The sequence below is a fragment of the Pinus tabuliformis genome, chromosome 2_1, assembly GCF_031772625.1.
Source record: "Pinus tabuliformis cultivar Carrire ecotype Pingquan chromosome 2_1, CPIR1, whole genome shotgun sequence".
In the NCBI taxonomy this organism is placed as follows: Eukaryota; Viridiplantae; Streptophyta; class Pinopsida; order Pinales; family Pinaceae; genus Pinus; species Pinus tabuliformis.
The window spans coordinates 978,962,804-978,986,542 of NC_142299.1; the positions used below are offsets into that span (position 1 = coordinate 978,962,804).

A 23,739-nucleotide genomic window follows, 5' to 3' on the forward strand; every position below is an offset into this window, starting at 1 on the left:
TGATGACTGAGTCATTGGCTTGTCTACAAGGGATGGCCTCTATCCATTTGGTGAAGTAATCAATGGCAGTTAAAATCCACTTATGTTGTCCAGAGGAGGAAGGGTGAATTTCTCCAATGAAATCTAAACCCCATTGTTGAAATGGTCTCTTAGTGGAAATGGGTTTTAGGGGTAAAGGTAACAGTTTTCTCTTGCCTTCAAAGATTTGACATTTATGGCAAGAAACTACAAACTTCTTTACATCAGCAAACAGGGAGGGCCAATAAAAACCAGCTCTTAGGATTTTATCAGTTATTGACTTCCAATACAAATGTCCGCCACAGTGCTCTGCATGAAATTCTTTCAGCACTTTGTCAATTTCATCTTTTGTTAGGCAGCATAGTAGAATGCCTTCATGATTTTTCCAAAATAAAACATTGTCTACAATACAAAACTTTGAAGCTTTCATTTTCAAGAATCTCTTTTTAGTTCAGGATAACCCTGGAGGAGCCTGCAGGTTTAACAATACATAAATTATATCAGTATACCAAGGTGATTGTAAGAAGGCTTGATTGATCTGTGGAGTCGCAATCTCCTGTTTGTTATCCAGTTCATTGATGTCAAGGGCCTGAAAATTGGTTTCAGTCATCAATTTGGCTAATCCTTGTCCTTTTATCAGCTTTGTTAGCTTAATTTCAATATCATATTCCAAAATGTTAGCTATCCATTTTCCTCTTTCGCCTTCTATTCCTTATTGATTTAGAATATCTTTGACCACGACATTTGGGACATAAGCTATTAAATGAGAGTACAAGATATAAACTCTGAAATCCTTGATAGCTTTCACAAGGGCATAAGCTTGTTTCTCCATGATTTGATATTTGAGTGGTGCATCTCTAAGTGCTTTGCTGAAAAAAGCAATGGGCTTCTCACATCCTTGGTCATCTTTTTGTAATAGGACAACAGCAATAGTATGTTCAGATGCAAAGGAAAAGATTATGAAGTCTCTATCAAACTTTGGGCTTGTGAGGACTGGTGTTTTGGTTAAAGCTATTTTGATTTCCTCAAAGGCTTGCTTAGCTTCTATTGTCCATTTGACTTTGGAATCTTTCTTCAGCATGTTATTCAACAATCTTATTAGTTCAGCCAAGTTGGGTATGAATCTTCTTAGGAAATTGATCTTTCCTAGAAAAGCTTGCAATTCTTTGATATTTCTTGGGTGAGGCACTTGGAGGATAGCTTGTATTCTGTTCGGGTCAATTCTAATGCCATCTTTCGAGATTATGTGACCTAAGAGTTTGCCTTCTTCTAGGCCAAACAATGATTTCTTTGGGTTCAATGATATGCCATATTTTCTGCAAATTAGGAACACTTGCCTGAGATGTTCTAAATGTTCTTGATCTGATTTGGAAAAAGCAGTGAGGTCATCAAGATATATGACTAAAAATTCATGAATCTCTTTTGCAAAGGCTATGACCATTGCTCGTTGAAATGTGGCCCCTGCATTTTTAAGTCCAAAAGGCATTTTTACATATTTGAAGGTTCCCCACGGTGTTGTAAAGGCAGTTTTATTTTGATCATCCGGGTGAACTAGGATCTGATTAAATCTTGAAAATCCATCTAATAGTGAGATCCTAGAAGCTCCCACTACCCTTTGTAAAATGTGATCCATCTTGGGTAAAGGGTAGTGATCTTTGAGAGAAATTTTATTCAGGTTTCTTAAGTCAACACACAGTCTTATTTCTCCCGTTTTCTTATCTCTCCCGTTTTCTTCCTAGTGGGCACTAGATTTGAGATCCATTCTGAGAATCTAATAGGTGCAATTATTCCAGCTTGGTACATTCTTTTGACTTCCTTTTCAATGAGAGGAAGGAGGACTGGATTAACCCTTCTAAGTTTTTGTTTAAAAGGTTTTTGATTTTCTTTTAAAGGTATTGTGTGTTGGATGACCGACATATCATAGGACTTGAGGTTCTTCATAGCTCCATGCAAAAACATCTTCAAATTCTTTAAACAGCTCAATATATTTCAGTTTTTGATCGGGAGGCAAGGCTTTGGACAGTGTTATCATTTTAGGATTTCCTGCAGTTCCTATATTACAATCCTCAATTTCTGCATTTAAAGGCTGCATTTTTTGCTTTCTTGGTATATCATTTGAATCAAAAATATCCTCCAAAGGAGTCAAGCCTGTGGGCAAAAAATTATCCTTCAACTCAATTACTTCAGATTCTTCTTTAGCAATTTCATCAAGGTCCATATGTTTCAGCTCTTGTAAATTTTTACTGGTAAAGATTGTTGGATGCAAAATGTGATTTGCTGTTTCAGCTGATATATTTTTTTCAATTTTGTCTATTTGATGTTCTTCACAAATGGTGCTTGTGTCTATGTTTGTGTTTGAAAATTCCTCTTTCAAAGTAAAGAAATTATTGATTTGAGTGTCATTTTCAAATACCTGCCAATTCTTGACATTCTCTGGAACAACAGGTCTGTGTTTAATCTCAGCAGTAAAGTGATGGTTGGGCTTGAATGGCAGCTTACACGTGCTGGCAAATGTCGCCAAACTGTGAGCATGTAGATTGTGGTTTCTCGGAATTTTGGTTAGCTGAGATTCTAAGAAGGTGTTGAGTATTTCAATTGCTGCCCCTCTATAAGCCCTTAGCCTGAGATCGTTTGTAACAAAGTTTCCCTTCATCTGTTGGATAATCAAATCTGAGTCCCCTAGAATTGAAATCCTAGTTGCCCCTAGACTTTTAGTCAGTTTGAGACCTAGCAACAGGGCCTCATATTCGGCCATTTGTACATCTAAAATTCAGCCTATATGCATGTCCTTGAGCATGGTCATTTTGCATGTTGTGTATCCAAATCCCTGCCCCTGCTCCTAATTTATTCACTGACCCATCAAACTCTAAGTACCATAAGATTTCTTGGTTGTAACTAGCCTTAGGAGTTTTGAAAACTTGCTCAGTGGGCAGATTTGGATTTTGTAACTCATATGGTTTGGCTTGTTTGTTTGTTGCATCAATCACTTCAACAATTTTTTGATCTTGAGCAGTGGATTCTTCATTTATGCTTCTTGCTTGTACTGATTCTAGAAACTTGTCATCAGTTTTGGGAGACATTTCAGCATTGTATAAGATGAACGAATCCATATCAGAATGCATGGAATAAATGGGGAAATTTTGGGGTTTCTCTTGACTGCTGACCACATATTTCATCAATGTTTCTCGGTACAATCTCTTTGGCTGGCCAAAGACTGAAATGGTGGCATAGGACATGTCTAGCTGCAAAGATCCTTGGAGTTTTGCACCCCAAGATCTGGACAAAAGCATTCCATACTTTGGTGGGATATCAGCTACCACTACATCCATTAAAATAGTCTTGGCAGGGTATTGCACTAGAGATACACACAAATCTTTGATTAGGCCTAGACACCTGACCTGGCTGGAATCAAATGAAAACAAGTCTTTATATGGCCGTGTGATATCTAGGTCCAATCTTTCCATCACAGATTTAGGCATCAGATTATGGGAAGCTCCTGAATCAAACATTGCATTATGTAGCACTTTGTCATGAATGTTTAAGCTTACATAGAATGGAGGGACTCCTCCATCTACTGTTTTACCATTTACCTCAGGACCAAAAATTAGTTCTGGTTGGTCATCTAAAACATTCACTGCATCTCTATTCTCTGATATTTGAAGTGACCTACTGATTTGTTCCCTATAAACCTCATGTTTAGCCAATTCGGACAGTGGAATGGCTATTTTTAACTTGCCTATTTCTGTTTCTAGGTTGAAAGGTTTTTCCACTTGAATTTTTGTATTCCGGGCAGCAAGGTTTTCCTTTTCTGCTGTGTTTTCAGTGGTTTTTTCTTCATCATGAGTGCTGTTATGAACTAAATCTGCTTTGAAATTATTTTCAGGAGAGCTGTTTACATTCTTTTTTGGAGGAAAGGAGGTGGATGGCTGATCACTTGATGGCTGCAAGTCTGATATATCCTCAACCGTAGGTTCTTTTGGATTGAGGTCTGTTTTAGCAGGGAGTTCTGTCAGGGAAGTTTTATCCTTTGCTTTCTTAGGTTGCTTGGTATCTTTCAGCTTGCTAGGTTCAGGCACATCTACCGTTCTGCTTCTCAATTTGTATTGTTTATGAACCTCATAGACAGCTGCATCATATCCTTCTCTGAAATCAAATGATTCTCCGGATTTGGTTTGAAATTGGTTGAAAGTGTGAGCCTCTTGGTCATCTTGGGTTAAAAAGATTTGTTGTTCACTGTTTAGACCCATTAGGTTGATTTGAGTATCCTCTGTTGGCTCACTAGAGGTTGAAGCTTCAGCATAGTTCTCTTGAAATGGAGGTCTGATATTCTGATCAAGGCCAGCCTTCCCAGTGTTAGGATTTTGATTTTTTCTAAAGTTTGGATTTCTAGTGGTGTTACTTGGTTGACCTTCCCAAGAAGATTTCCTTTCAATGGTTTCCACTCTATCACCCAGTCTATCCATTCCTTTAATGATTGCATCTAGTTTTTTCTCAAATGCAGAAGGCTCTTCTTTGAAGGGAGTCCTTCTTTCAGCTCTAGCTCGGGCTCTTTTAGAGATCAGATTGGCCTCTACACTAACAACTATGCTCTGCATGTCTTCTAAGCTTGTAGGAGCTCTTTCTCTTAGTTGATATGCCATATCAGAATCAAATCCATCAGGGAATTTGATCAAGGTTAAGTCAGGTGGAGGTCTAAGGTTCTGAGGAATAGCATTGTACACATTATTGAATCTAGCATAATAGTCTTAGACAGTTTCTTGTGGGCCTCTTTTCAAGCTTTCATATTCTGATAGGATAGGCAATGGGTCCTTCTTCTTTTCCCATCTATTTAAAAAGGTTTGATAAAGGGCATCTGGATCAGCAATTGTGTTTACAGCAAGTGCCCTAAACCAGGTCCTTACATCACCGGTTAAGCTTTGAACAAAAATTTTCATTCTGACATCGTTATCATCAATTTCATAGTTCTCAAAATAGTCCATCATTTTCTTAGTATGTTGTTGTGCTGTGTAGGAGCCAATACCATCAAAATATGTAATTTTGCTTTGATAATCTTGAGGCATAGCCCCTGGATTTGCAGGCAACTGCAGAGGAGCATATCGGTTTGCCATATTTACAGGTATAAATGGGACAGCTGGAAGCACAGGGATAACAGCTGAGATAAACGGAGTGGATGGGGGAGTGGAAGAGGTGCTTTGAAGTGATGATGGTGAACTAGAAGAAGCTGCAGCAATAGTAGAAAGGACTGTTGCTTTTCCAGGAGGCGATTGGGTAAGGTTTTGCTGAAGTATATCAAGATTTAAATCAGCAGAATTTTCTAGACTTTCTTGTCTTCTAAGGTTCTTAGAGATCAAGTTAGGATTTTCAAAAATAGCTGGAGGATTAGGATCTGGATTTGATCTAGTGTAACGAGTTTTCTTCTTTGGAGCCAGCTTCTAAATCTGTTTTTGGTATTTTCTGAAAGTATCTAAAGGACACTGCTTTTGACAATATCTTTCTAGGAAATTATAAATTGTGAGGGTCTTGAATTTTCCTGAAGATCTTTTGAAAACAAGAGGAAACTGATCAAATTTTTGAGACAGTTGTTTAAAGCCTAAAGCTAGACTGGAGATTGACTGAAGCAGCTTTTATTTACTCCTGTAATTGCACAGCAAAGACAGTTTCAAAGGCTACCTGGCTAACTTCAGGCTCCATCTGTAGCTTTAGGAAATAAACAGCAGTAACACACAGTCATTCAGTCCCCAGTGGAGTCGCCAATGATGTTATCACTCAGGTTGTTCCCCAAAAGCAGTGGGAAAAGGGAATACGGCCGAGGTAACCACTAACCAATCTTTTAGCTGCAGATTCTAGCCAATCTGCAACCAGAGAGGGCTCTCTCTTTATGATTTAGCTTTGTTTTGCTATATGTTAGGCTAGTTATGAAGCACAAGTATTTGTTTGATTTTGTAAGGTGACATTCAATAGAACAAGGCTGCAGAGTGTGAGAAGTTCAGACCATTGGGTTAATGGAGTCAAATGAAAATAAACTTCTGGGTATGGTTTCTTTGGCAAAGGAGGAACTACAGAGCAAGATAATTAAACATGGAACAATCTTCAAGCTGGAATAGGATGAAATGGTGTCAGGGAATGAAAGGCAATTAAAGATCGTTCATTATGCTAACAGAGGGAAAATGAATAAATATTACCAAGGAGCAGTTAAGAATTCCTTAATTATATTCAAAGTGTAAGAACCAGGGAGACAGGAGCAGTCAAGAATTCCTGCCTATGCTACTCCTGAAGAAAACATAAAAATGACAGGAATTGAACACAGAGTACAGCAAAATAAATTCTGGGCTATTCTTTTTTCCTGCAATTTAGAACATGATACTTAGATGATATATAAAACACAGATAAAGTAGAACAAGAGTTAAAAAGACTTATTGATCCATAAGATAATCCAATAATTCTGCAACATGGGCTTCTGCCATCAATTCCGTAACTAGAGAGTTCATCATCAAAGCATTCCAGCAATCTTTTTTAGAAGAGTTCTCAAATTTACAGCGCGGGTCCAGAATGATATTCACCAACCCCTAACACTTGGATTGGGGAGGTATTTGTACAAAAAGAGTTACAAAATATCTCATAGAGAAAATATCAAGCAATAACTTTATCCATCTACTTCTTCAAAGGAAGTAAATGACATTGAAAACAGAGCGCAATGAATGTAGGAGTAATTTCCGCTGTACTGGCTGCCTTAGGTGGTTTGATATATTTGACTTTTTAACTCAACAAGTCGGCTGGTAGCTGTCTCTTTATTTCGCGTTCCTGCGTTGCTGTCCCGACCCTTTCATCTGTGCCTGATTCTGCTTTAATGCGTTTTGGCGTGAATTCCTTCCTCTGTTGTTTTCATTTTTATGATAGGTGGCACATGTATTGAATTTGATTTAATGCAGATGACCAAAAGAGAACTAAAACTACATTGGTAAAATCTCTAACATGCTCTGCCACCATTGGTCTGTTGGCAACTGGTGTCTTTGTAGTTTTATCAATATTTCATTAGCTTCAGTATACCTGTAGAAATTGGGCTGTACTTCAAAAAGATGTGTTATTTCATGCTCAATATAGAACAGATTTTCTAACTTGTCATATAGGCTCTGTCCAGAGGGAGGTACTATGTCCTCTGGAGTGCTTGATGATGCTGTGATCTGATTGGTAACATATGTATTCACCCTGTGAGCATATTGTTCATGTGTTAACAGCCTCTGATTGCTGGTTAACAAACTGGGTAGACCCCTTTGTTGCAAGACTGTAAACTTTTCTGTAAAAGCATTTATTTCTATATGCATTTCTTGACACTTTCTCTTCAGATTTTGTACCAAATTCTTCATAGTCAGCACCTTTTTAACTGTCAAAATGGTACCTGTTTTGTCCCCAATATCTAGAGCTGCTAGTTGTTCTCTGGTATGAGTATTCAAAAAATGAATTAGTCTATTGGCCTGTTCGGGCATGTTTCTCAATAATGCTCTGGCCTTTTGAATCTCCACTCGGGCTATTTCTATCAATTCAATTTGCTCATGGATAGTCTGTATTGATCTCCATTGATCAGTGATGGACTGGCCAATCTTAGTCCACAAAATTGTTTTGATTTCTGATAGAGGTTTATGAAGAGTAAGATCTTTCTCCAAGGATTTTACCTTATTTTCCAAGGCCTTTACCTCTCTTGTTTTTTCAGCCACAGTTATTTTAGATTTATCATAGCTTACCTCTAACTTGGCCAGTTTTTCTTTGGCTTCCTTTAGCTCTGCCATTTGGAGTTCTAATTCCTTTATTTCCTCCATCGTCTTTTCCATGCTCATGCTGGTATCTGGTACTGTTGCTGCTGCTACTGCTGAAGTATCTGTGACTGATGTACCTGTTGTCGATGTTGGGGTAGTGGGAGGGACTGTTGTTGTTGCTGTAGGAGGAGCAGTTGTAGCTATTGGGGTTGTTTGAGATGGCTGAGAGGCCAACTCTCCCTGTTTTTCCTGCAATGCTTTCTCCAAAGCCTGCTCTGTTTCACTTAGCCTTTGATTCATTTTTATTAACAACTCCATCATGTCTTCTTCTTCTTTTTCTTTCACTATCTCTGTGGTCTGCAGATGCATAGTAACTCGCAGTTTTAACTGTTTCTTGAGGGCAGCTATGTCATCCTCCTTTTTCTTTATTAGTGCTTTTATTGCCTTAGGATCCTTGGGATTATGTCCCAGCTCAATGATGATTTCTTCCAAGGACTTTATTCTGTTGTCCTTGGCCAGAGAGGATGCCTTTTCCAACTCTAATTGAGCAGATGTATTGTTTAGTGAATTCTGCAATTGCTGAGCTAGTATGGCTTTATCTACTAAAGTGGAATAAACCATTTCACCGGTTTGTTTGTGCAGCTCAACCTGGTCCAAAGGGTGAATGTCTTTGGCAAGAGCCTCCATATTTGTTCTAATATAATCGACAGCTGACTGTGGCTACTGCACTTTGGGCTTGAAATGACTCAAGATCAATTTCCCTTCCTTGATATCATATGCAGACATCAATCTTTGCTATTTGGCAGGAGTCATTTTGAGGAACTGATCGTAAAGCTGCATTCTTATTGGCTCATTTTGTGCTTTGATGTCCATGAATGGCCTCTTAGTATCAGAACTTTGTTTGCTTTGTAGTCGTGCTGATGAAATTTCGATACTAGGTTGTTTTCCCAATTGCTGTCCATGAGAACTGGTAGGTGATTCTATCACTAGGGAAGTTAGTGGGCTGGCTGCCCTTTCACTTCTCGGACTTTCAATGATCTCCTCTATAACTTCCTCTTCAGTATAGGATCCACTCTCTATTTCTTTGCTTCTGGTTGTTCTGTTGGCCCACTTATGGGTGTGGCCTCTTCCCGGTCCCTTTTTCTGCCCTTATCCTCATTGAGAGGAGTCTGCAGTGCTGGTATCTCTGATGCATTGGTCTGGGCAAGAGGAATTTTCCCTTGGCCTTGCTGCTGTGATGATGTTGGCTGATTTGCCATTTCTTGTTGCTTTGAATGCAGCACTTCTTTGCCTTTGGATGTCCCTGCAGGTGGAGTATTTTCTTCGGCAGGTTCTTGTGAAGTTGTAGCAGATGATGTGCCCGCTCCAATGTGTTGAGGCAATTTGAAAAAGACCTGTCCAAAAGAGTCCAGGTCAAGAGTTTTTTCAAGGTCTTTCATTGCCTGCTCCATTTTCTCTTCCTCGGTAATCTGTTCTAGCAATGTGCCCTCTACCCATTCATCTTGATTAGCATACTGTTCTATATCAGGGATTCTACAATGATCATAGCCTGATAGCCTATATTTTATCTTTCTGTCATGGATGAATCTATTTGGGTCATAGGGTACCCACCAAAAACTCCTTTTTAGTTTGAGCTGCTCACCTAATATCTTTTCAGCATCTTTCCACCCTTCCTTTTTGTTAATAATGAGGGGGCCTAGTTGGTTTCTTAGCTTCAGCTGAGCCTTTTTCTTGGCATCATAAAAATGAGTCAAATCTGAGCTAATAAATTGCCTAAAGTATTCAAGGGCAAACAGTCTCATAGGTACATACTTTGGTAGCTTGTAGGGGCACAATTCACAGCCATAAATCATGATCTTTGTTTGATTTTGGTAAAAGTACCAGTCACCTATTTTATAGCTTTTGGACAGCTGCAAGATTTTCTGCATTTCAGCTGAGAGTCTGGGAGGGGGACTTCTCATCAGCAAAGATGAGACTGGATATATGAATATATCAATGAACTCACAATAAGTATAAGGAGAATTATGGACTATATGGAAGACTGAGGTCCAAAATATGACAGATCTCCTTTCTCCTTTTGCATCCAATTTCTTGACAGGGAACTGAAAACTATCTGTTTGATAGTATAAGAACAGATGATATATATATGCTGTATGCTTGAAAACTCCTTCTCTATATAGAGTCATGAATTGTTCATGGATTTTGTTGCTAATGAAGGTAGCAAAGTCAAACTTGATGGCAGGAGGGTGTCCTGGAATAAATATGGACATCAGAGCCAAAATGGTCTCATCCACATACTCACTTGTTCTAAAACCCAGGACATAGCATATCATATCAATGACAGTTCTCCCAACTTCATTGAAATAGACCTGGTGAAAAGGAGGTGAGTCTTTGGGCTAAGAGTCTGGGCTCATGAATAACTTGGCAATTCGGCCTATTTCTGCAGAGGATAGTTTGGAGCCTTGGTCCAACAAATACTTCATAGACAGAGGAGCCAGAGGCTGATTGGGCTTGAAATGCAACATCTCATTGATTGAGTGAGGAGTGATATAGAACAGGACAGTGCCATTTGGGGACATGACTGCTCTTTGCGTAGGCTCATAGTTAGCACAACACAAGCGGATTATATCTGGAAATACATTGACTGATGGAAGATAATATATGGGCAGATTGGACTCCCATATGCCATAGAGATCAGTCTTGTTTAGGTGGCTATTTCTAATTTCACAAAATGTTTGCAAATGGTCTTTGATACCCATTAAGTATTGTATTTGGAAGTCCCTATCAGCTAAGGGCAACAATTCCAGCTCCTTGTGTGGTGCATTCAAGGGGGCAACATTGAGGGCCACTGGAGCCTCCATTTTTCAATCTTTGGTGATTTTTGAATTTGAAATTTGGGTTTCCACAGCAATAGTAGGTAAAACAGTGCTTTTAGGTTCTTTCTGCGGGAATTGCAAAGCCGAAATGAACTTGAATTTCAGCTAAATGGGCGAAATTGCAGAGGGAGTCACATTCTGAGGAATTTCTCGGAAAAAATGGGCAGAACAGAGGTTAAAATGCAGAGGTTCGGGGGCAGCACTGTGTTTTTAGTTATGGAACTCTGGTTTTCTGCGAAAAAATGGATAAAACAGGTTGTTTTGTGGAAATAATGTGAAAAACAGGGATAGTTATGGTATATTTCTCAAGAGTTGTCGACTGGATTTGTACAATTTTTGGTTTCACGGATTTAACTGAGAGAAAAACCGGAAATACACAGGGTTCGGAAGCAATTGAGTAAATACCTGCTTCAATGGGCGCTCTGTGCAAAATGCAGGTGGCGGGCTGAGCTTGAAGACTGGTTTGCAGGCTGGAGTTAGCTGGGTGGCGGACTGTGCAGTGAAACAGGTATTTTGGTTGAAAATCGCATGAACGCGTCGTATAGAATAAACTAACAAAAATGGACAAAAACGACCTTTTCATGCCAATTTGACAAAAAGTTTGGTTTTGGTGGGTTTTGGCGCGCTTTGGTTGGGTGACGTCAGCATGACGTAATGATTTTGTCGCATAGCGGGGGTACGGAGGCCGACTTGGCAGTGACGTGGTGGACACGGCGGATGATACAGAGGCGGGGTGGCGGATGACGTGTCTGATGACGTGAGGGTGACGAGCAGGTGACGTCAGTGGGGCTGGGGAATAGGCGGTAAGCGGTTTGGCCCCTGCACCGCTTTTGGGCCATAGTGGTATTGGAGGCAGGGGCAGCGATCACCCGGGCACCTGCCGCGTGTCCTTTGTACGGTGGAAATACCGCCCATCCCCTAGACGCTATCGTTCGGCATATAAAGGCTTGCGATATGCATGTGGGCCGTCCGATCTGGGGGATCGGATCCAACAGTTGGCGGCATAATAAACAGGCGGAGGGGTAATATATGGGACCCGCCATGATATTTCATCATTTTTTAAGGTTTTTGCGGAGAATTTTAATGTATTTCAACTTTGGGTTTTGCGGGTTGGTTATTTAATCAACCAAACGTTAATTAAATCCCATGGTTATATGTGCGCGGGGAGGGTTGTCAACAAGGTTTCGGGTAAACCTTGGACCCCCAAAATATTGACATATGGCTTTAATAAGCCCGGGGCGGGATATTATAAAGTTTGGGGTTGTTTTATGTATTTTATGTATAATAGGGGCGGGGAAAACTTTAAATAGGAGCTATATAAATATAGTTAGGATGTTAATATGAGAAATGGTAGGTTTAAACAAGACACTAAGTTTAAAAGGTAAACTTAGGCTTAGGGAACAAAAGGGATCCAAGTGGTGAACTTGGGAAACTTAGTATAATAGAAGAAGAACATTTTTACACAAGAAATGTGGCTTGATGTTCTAAGTATAAAACAGAGTTTTACTTAGTTTTTCTCATGAAATGAAGTGAACTAGGACCACTGAGCAGATCCCAATGTCCTTGGGGGGATATTAGTAAGTTTTCTTGGAGGAATGAGGAAGGAAATTAGTCATGCTTCAACTGTTTTGCAGCCCCTTTGCCATGGTACCTGTGATATCTATGAGATAGATCATATTCAAAAAGACAAAACTGCTCACAAACTTGCTTCTGCAACATCAAACTGCTTACCCAGCCTAATACACCTAACATTTTTTCTTCCTTTTGATTGGGTGCATTTGAACTAGCAAACCCTTTTTCTCTTTTGTTTTCTTTTAGCTGTCCTCCTATCTAAGTCTGCCCTTATCTCTTCCAGGGGCTCAGATTTAGCTGTTGAGCACCCTTGCTTCTCTACCTAACTATTGATCTGCCAAGCTTAAACTGTTGGAACAGATCTTATTCTCTAGTTCTAAAACAAGAAATTTAAACATGGACTGGCCAAGATTGAGCTGTTTGGCCATCCATCAAGTGTGACAGAAGTCACTGATTGCATATTTTTAAACTTCTTTGCAAAAATAGGACAGTAGTGGCATTTTGACTAGCACACTTTCCTGGTCTTTTCTTCGGGGTTCATTTTCTTTCTTTCTTGACCAATTCATTCTTTTTGCCCTTTGATTTTTCTTTTAGGGCATACCCTCTTTACATTTTTTAAATTTTTTTGTTTTTTTGAAAATATGGAATCTTTGCAGCATGGAAAGGATGATCATATTTGGCATTTCCACAGTCAATCATGAAATATGACACCTATTGGTATAGGAACCTAACAACCCCAAATCAACACGTGACATGTGCTAGAGACTTTTAGGGGGTCATCCCCAAGACCCGAGCACCTATTCCATCACGTACTCCCCACCATCAAAAGGGAAGTGATAGTAGACCACCACAGAGATTAGCCTGAGGATGTCGACAGCGAGATGAGGAGACTTGGAGGGACCTCAGGAGGAGGAAATTGTGGTTTACTTATAGGAAACCATGGGCACCAAGCCATAGATGCACAGCAGGCAAGGCCCATTATATCGAGGTCTTTCAGATAGTTATCAGGAGGATGATGTGGAGCTGGAGTATGGTGGGGGAGACAATGAGGGTTCGACAGAGAGGGGACCACCACCACCACATGGGGGAGCATCTTTTACACCATCTGGGGGAGTCCTTGCTTCCTTATGCAGGGTCCCCAAATTTCTGACCCTAAGGATCAGAGGCACAATGCAGGGGCAACGTGTCTCAGTCCTAGTAGACAGTGGGGCTACCCACAACTTCATTGATGCTCAAATGGTCCAGAGGAGGGGCATCACCACAACAAAGTTTGAGGGGTTTTCCATTCTGGTGTCGGGGGATAGGACAATGCAGTGCACTCGGTATGTTCCTGCTTTGACAGTGACCATGGGGAACTACTCGATGACGGACCATTTCTTCATGGTGGATGTACCAGACACCAACGTAGTGATGGGTGTCCAATGGCTATACTCCCTTGGCTGAGTCACCACCGATTGGAGGAAGCTAGAGATGGAGTTCATCGGGCCGGATGGCAAGCTGGTAGTCCTTAGGGGCATGCACTCGTATCCTCCACAGACAGTTTTAGCACATCGGATGGAGGCAGATTTGAGGCATGGAGACATAGTGTGGGTCGTGGAGCTGAGGATTTCAGAGGCTGGGGGACAGGCCCAACCACCACACCCGGACATACAGGCCATATTAGACAGATACTCAGTGGTATTTGGGGACATCCCACCAGGGCAACCACCAGACAAGGGATTCGAGCACACCATTGAGTTGGAGCCAGGTGTGCAGGCAGTTATCACCACCCCTTATAGGCACCCCAAGGCCTATAAGGACGAGATTGAGCGGGCCATCAAGGAGTTGTTGGCATTGGGCCACATTAGGCCGAGTTCCAGCCCCTTTACTTCTTTAGTGGTGTTGCTGAAGAAGGACGGAACCTTGCGCATGTGCATTGATTATAGGGCACTCAATAAGAAGACCTTAAAGAACCAATACCCCATTCTGCACACTGATGAGTTGATGGATGAGCTTAGAGGAGCTAATTACTTCTCTAAGATGGATCTGTGCTCGAGGTACAATCAGATCACGGTGAGGGATCAAAACATCCCTAAGATGGCCTTCAGATGCCACTATGGTTATTTCGAGTTTCTGATCATGCCCTTTAGGTTGACCAATGCACCTGCCACCTTCCAGTCGTGTATGAACCATATATTCTGTGGGCAGTTGCAGAAGTTTGTACTGGTATTTTTCGACAACATCCTGATTTACAACCACACATGGGAGGAGCATTTGCAACACTTGGAGGTGGTGCTGCGTATTCTAGAGGAGTGGCAATTCTATGCCAAGTTGGCCAAGTGTGAGTTTTGTCTGACAAAGATGCTTTACTTGGGACGCATCATTTGCGCAGAAGGAGTGAGGGTACATGAGAAGTTTCGGGCCATCCAAGAATGGCCTTAGCCCAGGAATGTAACCGATCTGATGGGGTTCATAGGCAGATTCACTTATTACAGGAAGTTTGTGAAGGGCTTCTCACAGCTAGCAGCTCCCCTCACAGATTTGACAAAGAAAGGGGCTTTCACGTGGACAAACAGAGCACAGTCAACATTTGATCACCTCAAGGAGGTGATGAGCAGCTGTCTAGTTTTGGCACTTCTATATTTCATGTAGCCATTCACGAAGGAGTGTGTTGCATCAAGCGAGCGAGTTGGCACAGTAATGTCTCATGATGGACACCCCATTGCCTTTGAGAGTCGAAAACTCCTCCCACATGAGAGGTCATACTCTATTTACGACAAGGAGATGTTGGCCATCATGCATGTGTTGGCCAAGTTCCAATAGTACCTAGTAGGGAACAAATTTCGAGTGAAGACGGACCACAACAGTCTTCACCATTTCATGGGGCAGCAGGGCCTCAATGACAGGTAGTAGAGGTGGGTCAACAAGGTGCAGGCCTACAATTTCGACATTGAGTATGTGAAGGGAAAGCACAACATAGTGGCGGATGCATTATCTAGGAGGCTCGCGACACTTTCACTCATGAGCATTTTCCATGACTGGAAGGCGCAGTTACTGGTGGAGTACTCTAAGGACAGGAAGGCATGCGAGATTTTGGAGGGCATTCACGCTAATGAGCGCTATAGGGTGATGGCTGAGGTCATTTACTACAACGAGAGTTTCTTCTTGGTGTTGGGCTCACAGTTGAAAGAGAGGGTTCTCTACATAGCCCATGACTCCCCACTTTCGAGACACTAGGTGTTACAGAAGACATATATGATTGTTAGAGAGTGGTTCACTTGGAAAGGCCTCAAGGGAGACATGTCGATATATGTGCAGGAGTGTGAGGCTTACCAGAGGAACAAGGGGGCACTGACTCACCCAGCTGGGCTGTTACAGCCACTTCCCATTCCTAAGGGGAAATGGGAAAGTATTTCCATGGATTTCATCACCGGACTCCCAACAATGCAGGGGAAGGATTGCATCTATGTGGTAGTAGACCAGTTGACCAAATATGCGCACTTCTTTGCCATCCCAACCCGGTATACAGCGTCATAGGTGGCCGACTTCCGACTTGTTCTTCAGGGAGGTCTTTCATTTGCATGGACTCCCTAAGACCATAGTTAGTGACAGGGATAGCTGGCTCATGGGGGAGTTTTGGCAAGAGCTCTTCAAACTAGTGGGTATCGAGCTATCATCCGCAGACCGACGGTCAGACTAAGAGGGTGAACAAATAGCTGGAGGGCTATGTTCAGAACTATGTGACCAGGCAGCAGAGAGCGTGGATTCGGTGGCTACACCTAGGGGAGTATTGCTACAACACCACCCACCACATGTCCATCAGTATGTCACCATTTCGTGCCTTATATGGATATGATGCTCTATCTTTTGCTGACATTGTTTTTGGATACAACAGGGCCCCAAAGACCAAAGATTGGATCTAAGAGAGCCAAGACATCCTCAAGGCTCTCAAGGGTAACTTGTTGACAACCCAAAATGAACAGAAGATCTATGCAAATAGGCACGGGATTGAGAGGCAATTTTAGGAGGGGGACTTAGTCTATCTGCTACTGCAACCATATCGCCAGTCCACCTTGGAACAGAAAGGGACTGAGAAACTACAACCATGTTTTATGAGTCATACAGGGTGATCCAAAGAGTCAAAGAGGTGGCTTATGAGCTGGAACTTCCCCCAAGAAGCAAAATCCACAACATCTTCCATGTTTCATGCCTCAAAAGTGTTGAAGAATCTAGGGCAATTAGGTGTAGTTTGATTCTTCGGGACTAGATAACAATTTGTGAAGGCTTTTTACAATTTGTCTTTGTTAGCTTAATCTTCTTCTTCCCTTATTAATGCATGTGTGTGTACTTCATCAAACTGCTATCAAAACATAAAACAAGAACACAAGATGTTGGGTCTTTGCTAGGGCCAAAACCTCTCTTCTCTTGAGAGGAAAACCCTTTGATAAGTTTTCTCTTATTGAAGCTTCTTTCTTGATCAATTCCAAACCCTAGACCCTTGACTAGAATATACTCCAAGCAATAGTCAATTCATTTCTCCTTTCTACACTTTGTTTCCCGGCACTTCGTTCCCCGACACTTCGTCCTCCTTCTTTCGAGAACTGGTGATGGACCTTGTTTATGTGAGCTCTAGAAGAGACTTCAATCTTTGTTCCTAGGTGAGATTCTTCACCAATGAGGATACCTTCCCTTGATTCAAATTAGCTTCTTCTTGAGGTGTAGTTGCAGACTTGATAGGGCTGCACTATAGCCCTAATTTCTCGCACGTGTGGGAGGTTGCCCCTATACTTTGGTTCCTCTCTTCTTCGCTTGAGGAGGTCTTATAGGCCTAGGTTGGTAGCCCAAACAATGAGATATATAGGACTGTTATTTTGTTGTTGTAGTGACCGCAGACTGTCCTCTATTTCTCGCACGTGTGACTGTTTTTCACCCTAAAAACAATCCCTTCAACTTCGGTTTAGGTCTCTCCTTCTTCACTACACTAGAGGCTCCTTCTTCTTCGACTTTTCTTCTCCTTTTTTGGTCTTCCTTGCTCACTGATTTCAGAGGTCATTGGTTGATGTTGTAATGGAGTGGACAACCTCTATATATAGAGGATTGTCCCTCCTTTTAGGCTGACTTGAAGGCCAACTAGAACACTGCAGGTCAACTTGAATTTATTCCATTGTTTTGCTTCATTTGGAGGACGTTGCTGCATGGAGAGGACTTGGACTTTGCTTGGAGGTATTCCTTTGACCTTTATACTATTTTATACATAGTGTAACATGCCCTCTAAGGGTCTTACATAAATACTTTGGCTTTTGACTTCCTAGAAGCACTTAAACATGTGCTTGACCTAATTCAATGTGCAAGAAACTCATTGACATATATTATAAAAATAATATTTCTTTTCTTGAATAAATACAAATATCAAAAGTACATTTATGAAGACCGAACCTAGTTACACTTTCTTCAACAAAAAGTGTGTTGGGTCAACAAGTAACAACAATAGTGGATTTGCCACCATCGGATGATGAGGGGCATCTGGTTCTAGAACCGGAGGCCATTCTGGAGATTAGAGAGAGGAAGGTGAGGAGCAGGATTATTAGAGAATATTTGGTGCATTGGAGGAACTTGCCAGATGAGGATGCCACCTGGGAGGGTGAACAGAAACGTGAGCATCCAACGCTGAAGTTGCTTGGGTACAAGCAACATTTGGGAGGGAACGACTATAATGTCCCTTCCTAAATTAAATTGTTAAAAGATTATTTATTCCACAATTTTGACAATTTTGGAAGCATGGGACCCATGTGAATTTTGGAGAGAGGCTCATGAAGGAAAAAGGAGGTTGGAATGTCTTGTTAGCCAAGTGTGGGGGGCACCCACATGAAGAAATACACACTACTTTAGAGGGAAGTTCGAATGGCTAGAGAGAGAGTGTCAAATTGCTAGTTGGAGGGGGCCCACATGGGAAAAGTGGCTCACAAGTTATAAATAGAAGAGGCTCAACCTCATTGGCATCTTTTGACATATTGAACTCAACCTTAGTTGCTCGAGATGCTTAGCCAGGTTACTCATTGTTTAGCACGAGCTCTCCAAGCAGAGAACTCACCCTCTCTTCAGTGGACTTTGAGTGCCACCCTAGCGAGGTCTCTTTGTATCATTCTGGGAGATTGTACGTGGATATTGAGAACCCCCAACTCAGCCATCATTCAACGAATGTGTACTCCAGGAGGACGCAGTAGTGGAACACGCAATAGATAATTTAGTGGCTTTCCTGGGAGCACTTGCTGGAGGTGTTTTGGTGAAGGAAGTACGGGGGAAGACCAGCCTTTGGGAAGATTTTGGGTGGTAGAGATTTCTATTTTGGAGTAGTGTGAGTACCAGCACTTAGGCCGAGTGCAGGTATTCCTTATTGGGCACACGTGGGAATTTGTGGGTCAATTTGTGGAGCGGGTAATTGCTGGGAGAGATAAGGGAAAGTTTAGGAAGGACTATCTTAGCCATTTTTGCGTGCTTGGGAGGACTTATTTAGGAGTTACAGGCAGGCTGTACCTTACAACACTCGGAGGAGGATGTAGCTCGACCGAATTTCCGAGGTCAAACCCATGTCAAACCCTTTTTGGGTTTTGGTGGGTTTTGGTGAGGAGCTTGAGCTAATTTCACATAATTTTTTGAGCACGGAGGTGGGGCTTCTAGCAGATTCTTTCCAGCAGACAGTGCAGATTTCTAGGGCAACACAAGGCATCATTGGAGCAGCTGATTCTGGCACTTGAGCTTGTTATTTTGTCACCTAGGCTTTGTCACGCTTACCATTGAGGCAAGCCCAGGTGCACTCCTTCCACACTATTGTACATTTGCCCCAATTGATTAATAAAATGGCTCAGTTGGTTCTTATTTTTGGAGTTTACATGGATGTTTGTAGAATGTTTGAAATTTTTGGTGTTGCATTTGTTATTTGCTTTGTATATCACTGTTTTCTTCCTAGTTTGGGTCATTACATATAAAGAATCTGATACTATGATATTGTGATGATTTTGATATTGTGATGATTTGGCATCTAAACTTTGATAAGCTAACTTAGTTGATTTGATTGTACAATATTGTGACTCTGAGCATATTGGTTTGGAAAAGTATTTGCACATAGCACTATATGAAGCAAGCTCCTCGATCTTGATATATCCTCATTAACAGTTATCTAATGAAGTCAAGATGATGTGTTGATCCAAACATCTACTTCAGAAGTGTTCCAAGGTATGACTTTGATTTTGGTTTTGGTTTTATATACTAATGGTCCACTATTGATAGGTAATGAGCCTCCAATTATCTAAGTAAAAGGGAGATGGCTTTTGAAGCTCGAAATGATGAATCGTGGCATTTCTGAAGTTGGGAAAATATAATCTATATTGTGAAGCTATTAAAGAAGTATTGAAAAGTGGAAATGCAAATCCTTGGACACTCCAAATGAATTTCAAGATGTTGTGAAGAAATATTGTTGAACTCATCTTGGTAACCAATAGTTGATTGAAGCATTGATGTTTTGTTTTGAACACCCGACCGTATATATATATGATGTACATAGAACCTGAATGAGTTCATGATTGATTCGCTTCACTCACATAGAGTTGCCACCGAGCATCCTTCGAGATATTTGAATGGGATGATCAATTTTTGATCTGAGATATTCTTCCAATGATATGTGATTGCTTGGATGTATGGTTGATGTTTGAGATTATTATTGATGAGCGCATCTAGGTGTTGCCTTAGTATGAGATCTGCCATGATATTTTTGGATGAGAGGTCCATAGCTTTACGCACGACCAAGATTGAGCACGATGTTGCTAGCATGGCTAGCTATGAGGCAGAATGAAGAAATATTTTTGGAGAGATGTTCGAATATGAAATTGATACATTGCGATGACAGAGAGTGGGATCTGATTGACAGAGAATCCCATATATATATATAGTTGGGACTGAGATACCTTCATATATTGAGACAGTGTTGCTATACAAGACAAGTTCAGGCTTGTGGTTGGCCCCTCCTTGAGAGGGAGGATGACTATGGTATCTTTTTGTGATATATATATATATATATATATATATATATATATATATATAGATGTATGTATACTTGTTCTAATATGTTATTTGATTTGAGGTCCTACATGAACTGGAGACTGTTGCTATTGCTACATGATGATCAAGCCAATACCAGAGATGAGTATGATGAGAGCAACATTGGTCGAGGACACTGAGCCAACTCTTCCTCCCCTATTTGATCTCCCAAGGTGTGGAATTTAGATAGATGGATCTTGGGGTTGAGGAACTCTGGACAATGGGGTATCACCCCTATTTGTTACCCATAAGGTTGGAGATGTTTCTCCCTTATCTTCATAAGATCGAAGATGTTGCTCCCCTATCTTAGTCTTTGCAGAGAATACCCCAGTTGGCATCATACCCACAAGCAGGGCTTGTTGGGAATACCGATCCCTGTTTGGCCAACGTGTTGAGAGTGTGCTTGGGGTGTACAACCCAAGTCAATTATGATGCAGGTGTTTTACCACATGACTACCTAAAGTCATCGATGGGAAGATCACTAGGCAATAGGATTGGGTTAAGATTTGCTCCCCTATATGATTTCGGGCTGAGAATGAGCTCCCCAATGTGATTCTAGAGTTGAGATGTGCTCCCTTGCGTGTTTGGATATCCTATTGCTCGATATGGGGTTGTAGATGTATTGCTCCCCCATGGGATCTAAGTTGAGATTGAGCTCCCTGGTGTGGTTCCAGGTTGAGATGTGCTCACTTGATGGCATGCTCTATGATGATGATACAAATTGCATATTTGGCTCCTTGCTGATATCCCCAGGTAGTAGCTCGTTGGCAGAGATTCTGGGTAGTAGCCGAATGGATAGAAGGTGGATGATTGAGCTCCACTCCAATGTCAAAATACTTCATCTTTTAGATTTGAGAATATTCAGCATATGAGCAGGGAGAATCAAGAGATAAGCAAGAATGAGTAAGAGATGAATTAATATGATCAGTGATGATATGAGATGATGAGATACTTGAGACTGGGTAAGATATGATGACAGGATGACATGTTCAGATATCGGTAGGTGGAATTCTCTCTAGTTGAGAGGGAGTGTTAAAAATATAAAATTGCAGTCAAATTCCACTTTAGACAGCGCATTTGATGGAGATAATGATTGCATTGAATTCCTCTTACCGAGGGGACCAAAATTGACCTAAAGTTCACTCAAATCAGATAAGGGAAAGTGTACTTATGAAGAAAAGCCCACATGTGCATATTTGATAAGGTCGGCCCTAAAGCAAAGTGGACCACCTTGGAATGCTATAAATACAAGTGACCTCTACCTCATTTAGACACTATGATGAGACACTCTTCTATCTTGGTTTTTTGGCTTGCACAGGTCTGAGGCTCGTCTCCAGAGGAATAGGTTCGCTTTGAGCAGAAATAGCAAGGTCCAAAACTGGCATCTCTGATTTAGGGTTTTGGGCCTCAGTCGCAGGCACAACACAGAAAGAAGTTGATTGCAGTCGCTTGCACAAAAGCTCATCTGTGCAACTGGAGCCTTCCAATCGCATGGACAACTCTCCATCCATGCGAATGGGAGTTAGGGTTTCCGCAATCCAAATCTGACCCTAGTCACTCACATGCCAGGCTTAAGGGAGCAACTGGGTAGATTTAGTCGCTTGCATATCTCCCCCTTCGTGCGATTGGGACCTAAAAGATGAAATATCAGTTTTTCGAAGTTCTCGCTCATCGACCGCAAAGTTCGACAGTTGACCACATGCAGTGACAGTTCAATACAGTGTTCAGAATGAAAGTTCGGAGTATATACATTGTTGGGTTCATTTCATGGGCGTTGTAGTTGTTTCGCTGGTTAGTTGCATAGGTGAAGATATGGATCATTGTACTCTCTTTTGCTGAATCATTTGATGACAATCACTAAGAAGAAGAATTTGAAAGGGTTTTTGCCATAGTGGGTTTTGCCCTGGTCTCCGACCAATCCTGGTGTATCTATGTGTGAATGTTTTTCTTCTATTGTTCCTTTATGTTCCACTGCATTGATGATGATGACTGCATACGCTGCTAAATAATGATGCAAATCTGAATAATGTTATGAAGTTATGGGGTGAGCTTAATGTCTTAATGAAGAAATGCAATTATCAAAGCAAAAAACAATATGGTCGAAAGAAAAATTAACACTTGAAGAGTTTTTTTTATGATGATGATGATGATGATGATAGTGGTTAACGTCCACTGAGACCAAATTGGTCTATCGAACCTATAATTTTCTTAGTTTTTAATTCGCTGGCTCCTCGTCTTTCTTGGCAAGATTGGTGTTGTAGCTTTCTTTTTTTTCTCTATGGTTTTCCGACTTCCTTTATCTTGCATCTCCTTCATCTCTTCTGGTTCTTGAGACATTGGTGTCTTAACTTCGTGATCTATTGTGTTTGTCCTTTTAAAGATAGTCGGAGAAAAAGTTTGGTCTAAAAGATCTGCTATATATACGAATATATATGTAAATTTATTTTTGTAATTAAATTAAATTTTTCTTTTTTAATTTTTTTTTTTATCCAGCGGTAATTGAAACACTGGCTATTTAAAGAGCTAATATCATTTTAAATAAGCGCTAATATCATTTTAAATATTTGTAGTTGTAGGTTCTGTAAATATTTGTGAATAGAGATTTCTCTCTAACCCATTATATAACCCATTGTATTTATAATCTCTTGTATATATTCGTATGATCCTCTTTTGTTTTCCGCAGATCGGTGGGAGATAGCGCAGGGTTTCAAAATTTTTGTATTTACAGGATTTTTCGTTGAAGAATTGAAGGAGCCAAGCAAGGTCTCAACTCTTACCTAAGCTTCATGGCTAGGGTTTGAGACCTCGGAGGCTGGTGGCAGGCCTCACCAAGCCTCCTCACTTTAGCCGCAGACATTATATACTTATTTTTACATTGAGCCCTGACATTTTTGTCAGAGGAATGTTAATTATTTGCAGTAGAAAATTTATTTCAAACCTTGAGGCCTATATTTTAATTGCAAATTTTTACTTTAAAGAAGTCGCAGGCCTTTAAGGATTTTTCTCCCTGATCTGAGAGCTCAAGGAGGCTCATCTTTGCTCTTTTAATGCAGATCTTCAGAGGCTTATCAAGCAAAAGATTTATAATCTTTTCCTAAAAAGAATTACTCTTAAATTAATTTGGAAAAGGCTTCTTTAGGGTTTTAAATTTATGCTAGATTTTGAAGAGACCGCAGGAAGTTTCTTAGGAGGTTGACATAATTTTATTGAGCAGCAAGCATTTTTCTAAGTGAGGGTCTAATCTGATACAGATGAAAGTCATATTGCAGGGACATGTTTTCTCCAAGGCCGAGAGCCTTATCCTCCTTTGGTGCGCATTTTTCTAACTTGTTTTTTTTCCATGAAGGTTTCTCATCTGCGATTTCAAGATTGTTTTTTCTAAAGGAAATATCACATTACTTTGGGCTTGAATTTTTTAATTTTTTTTAAAGGTCGTTTTTCTTTGAAGA

General features: G+C 40.9%; 1 protein-coding gene across 1 annotated transcript in view; it reads left to right on the forward strand.

The window, feature by feature from the left end:
- LOC149203911 (uncharacterized) overlaps nucleotides 1–23,035 on the forward strand; it is a 392,823-nt gene extending 369,788 nt beyond the window's left edge. Inside the window, exon 16 of the mRNA XM_089403607.1 lies at nucleotides 22,974–23,035. The gene's annotated coding sequence lies outside the window, so the exon portion shown is untranslated. The remainder of the gene's footprint in view (nucleotides 1–22,973) is intronic.
- The last annotated feature ends 704 nt before the right edge of the window (nucleotides 23,036–23,739 follow it).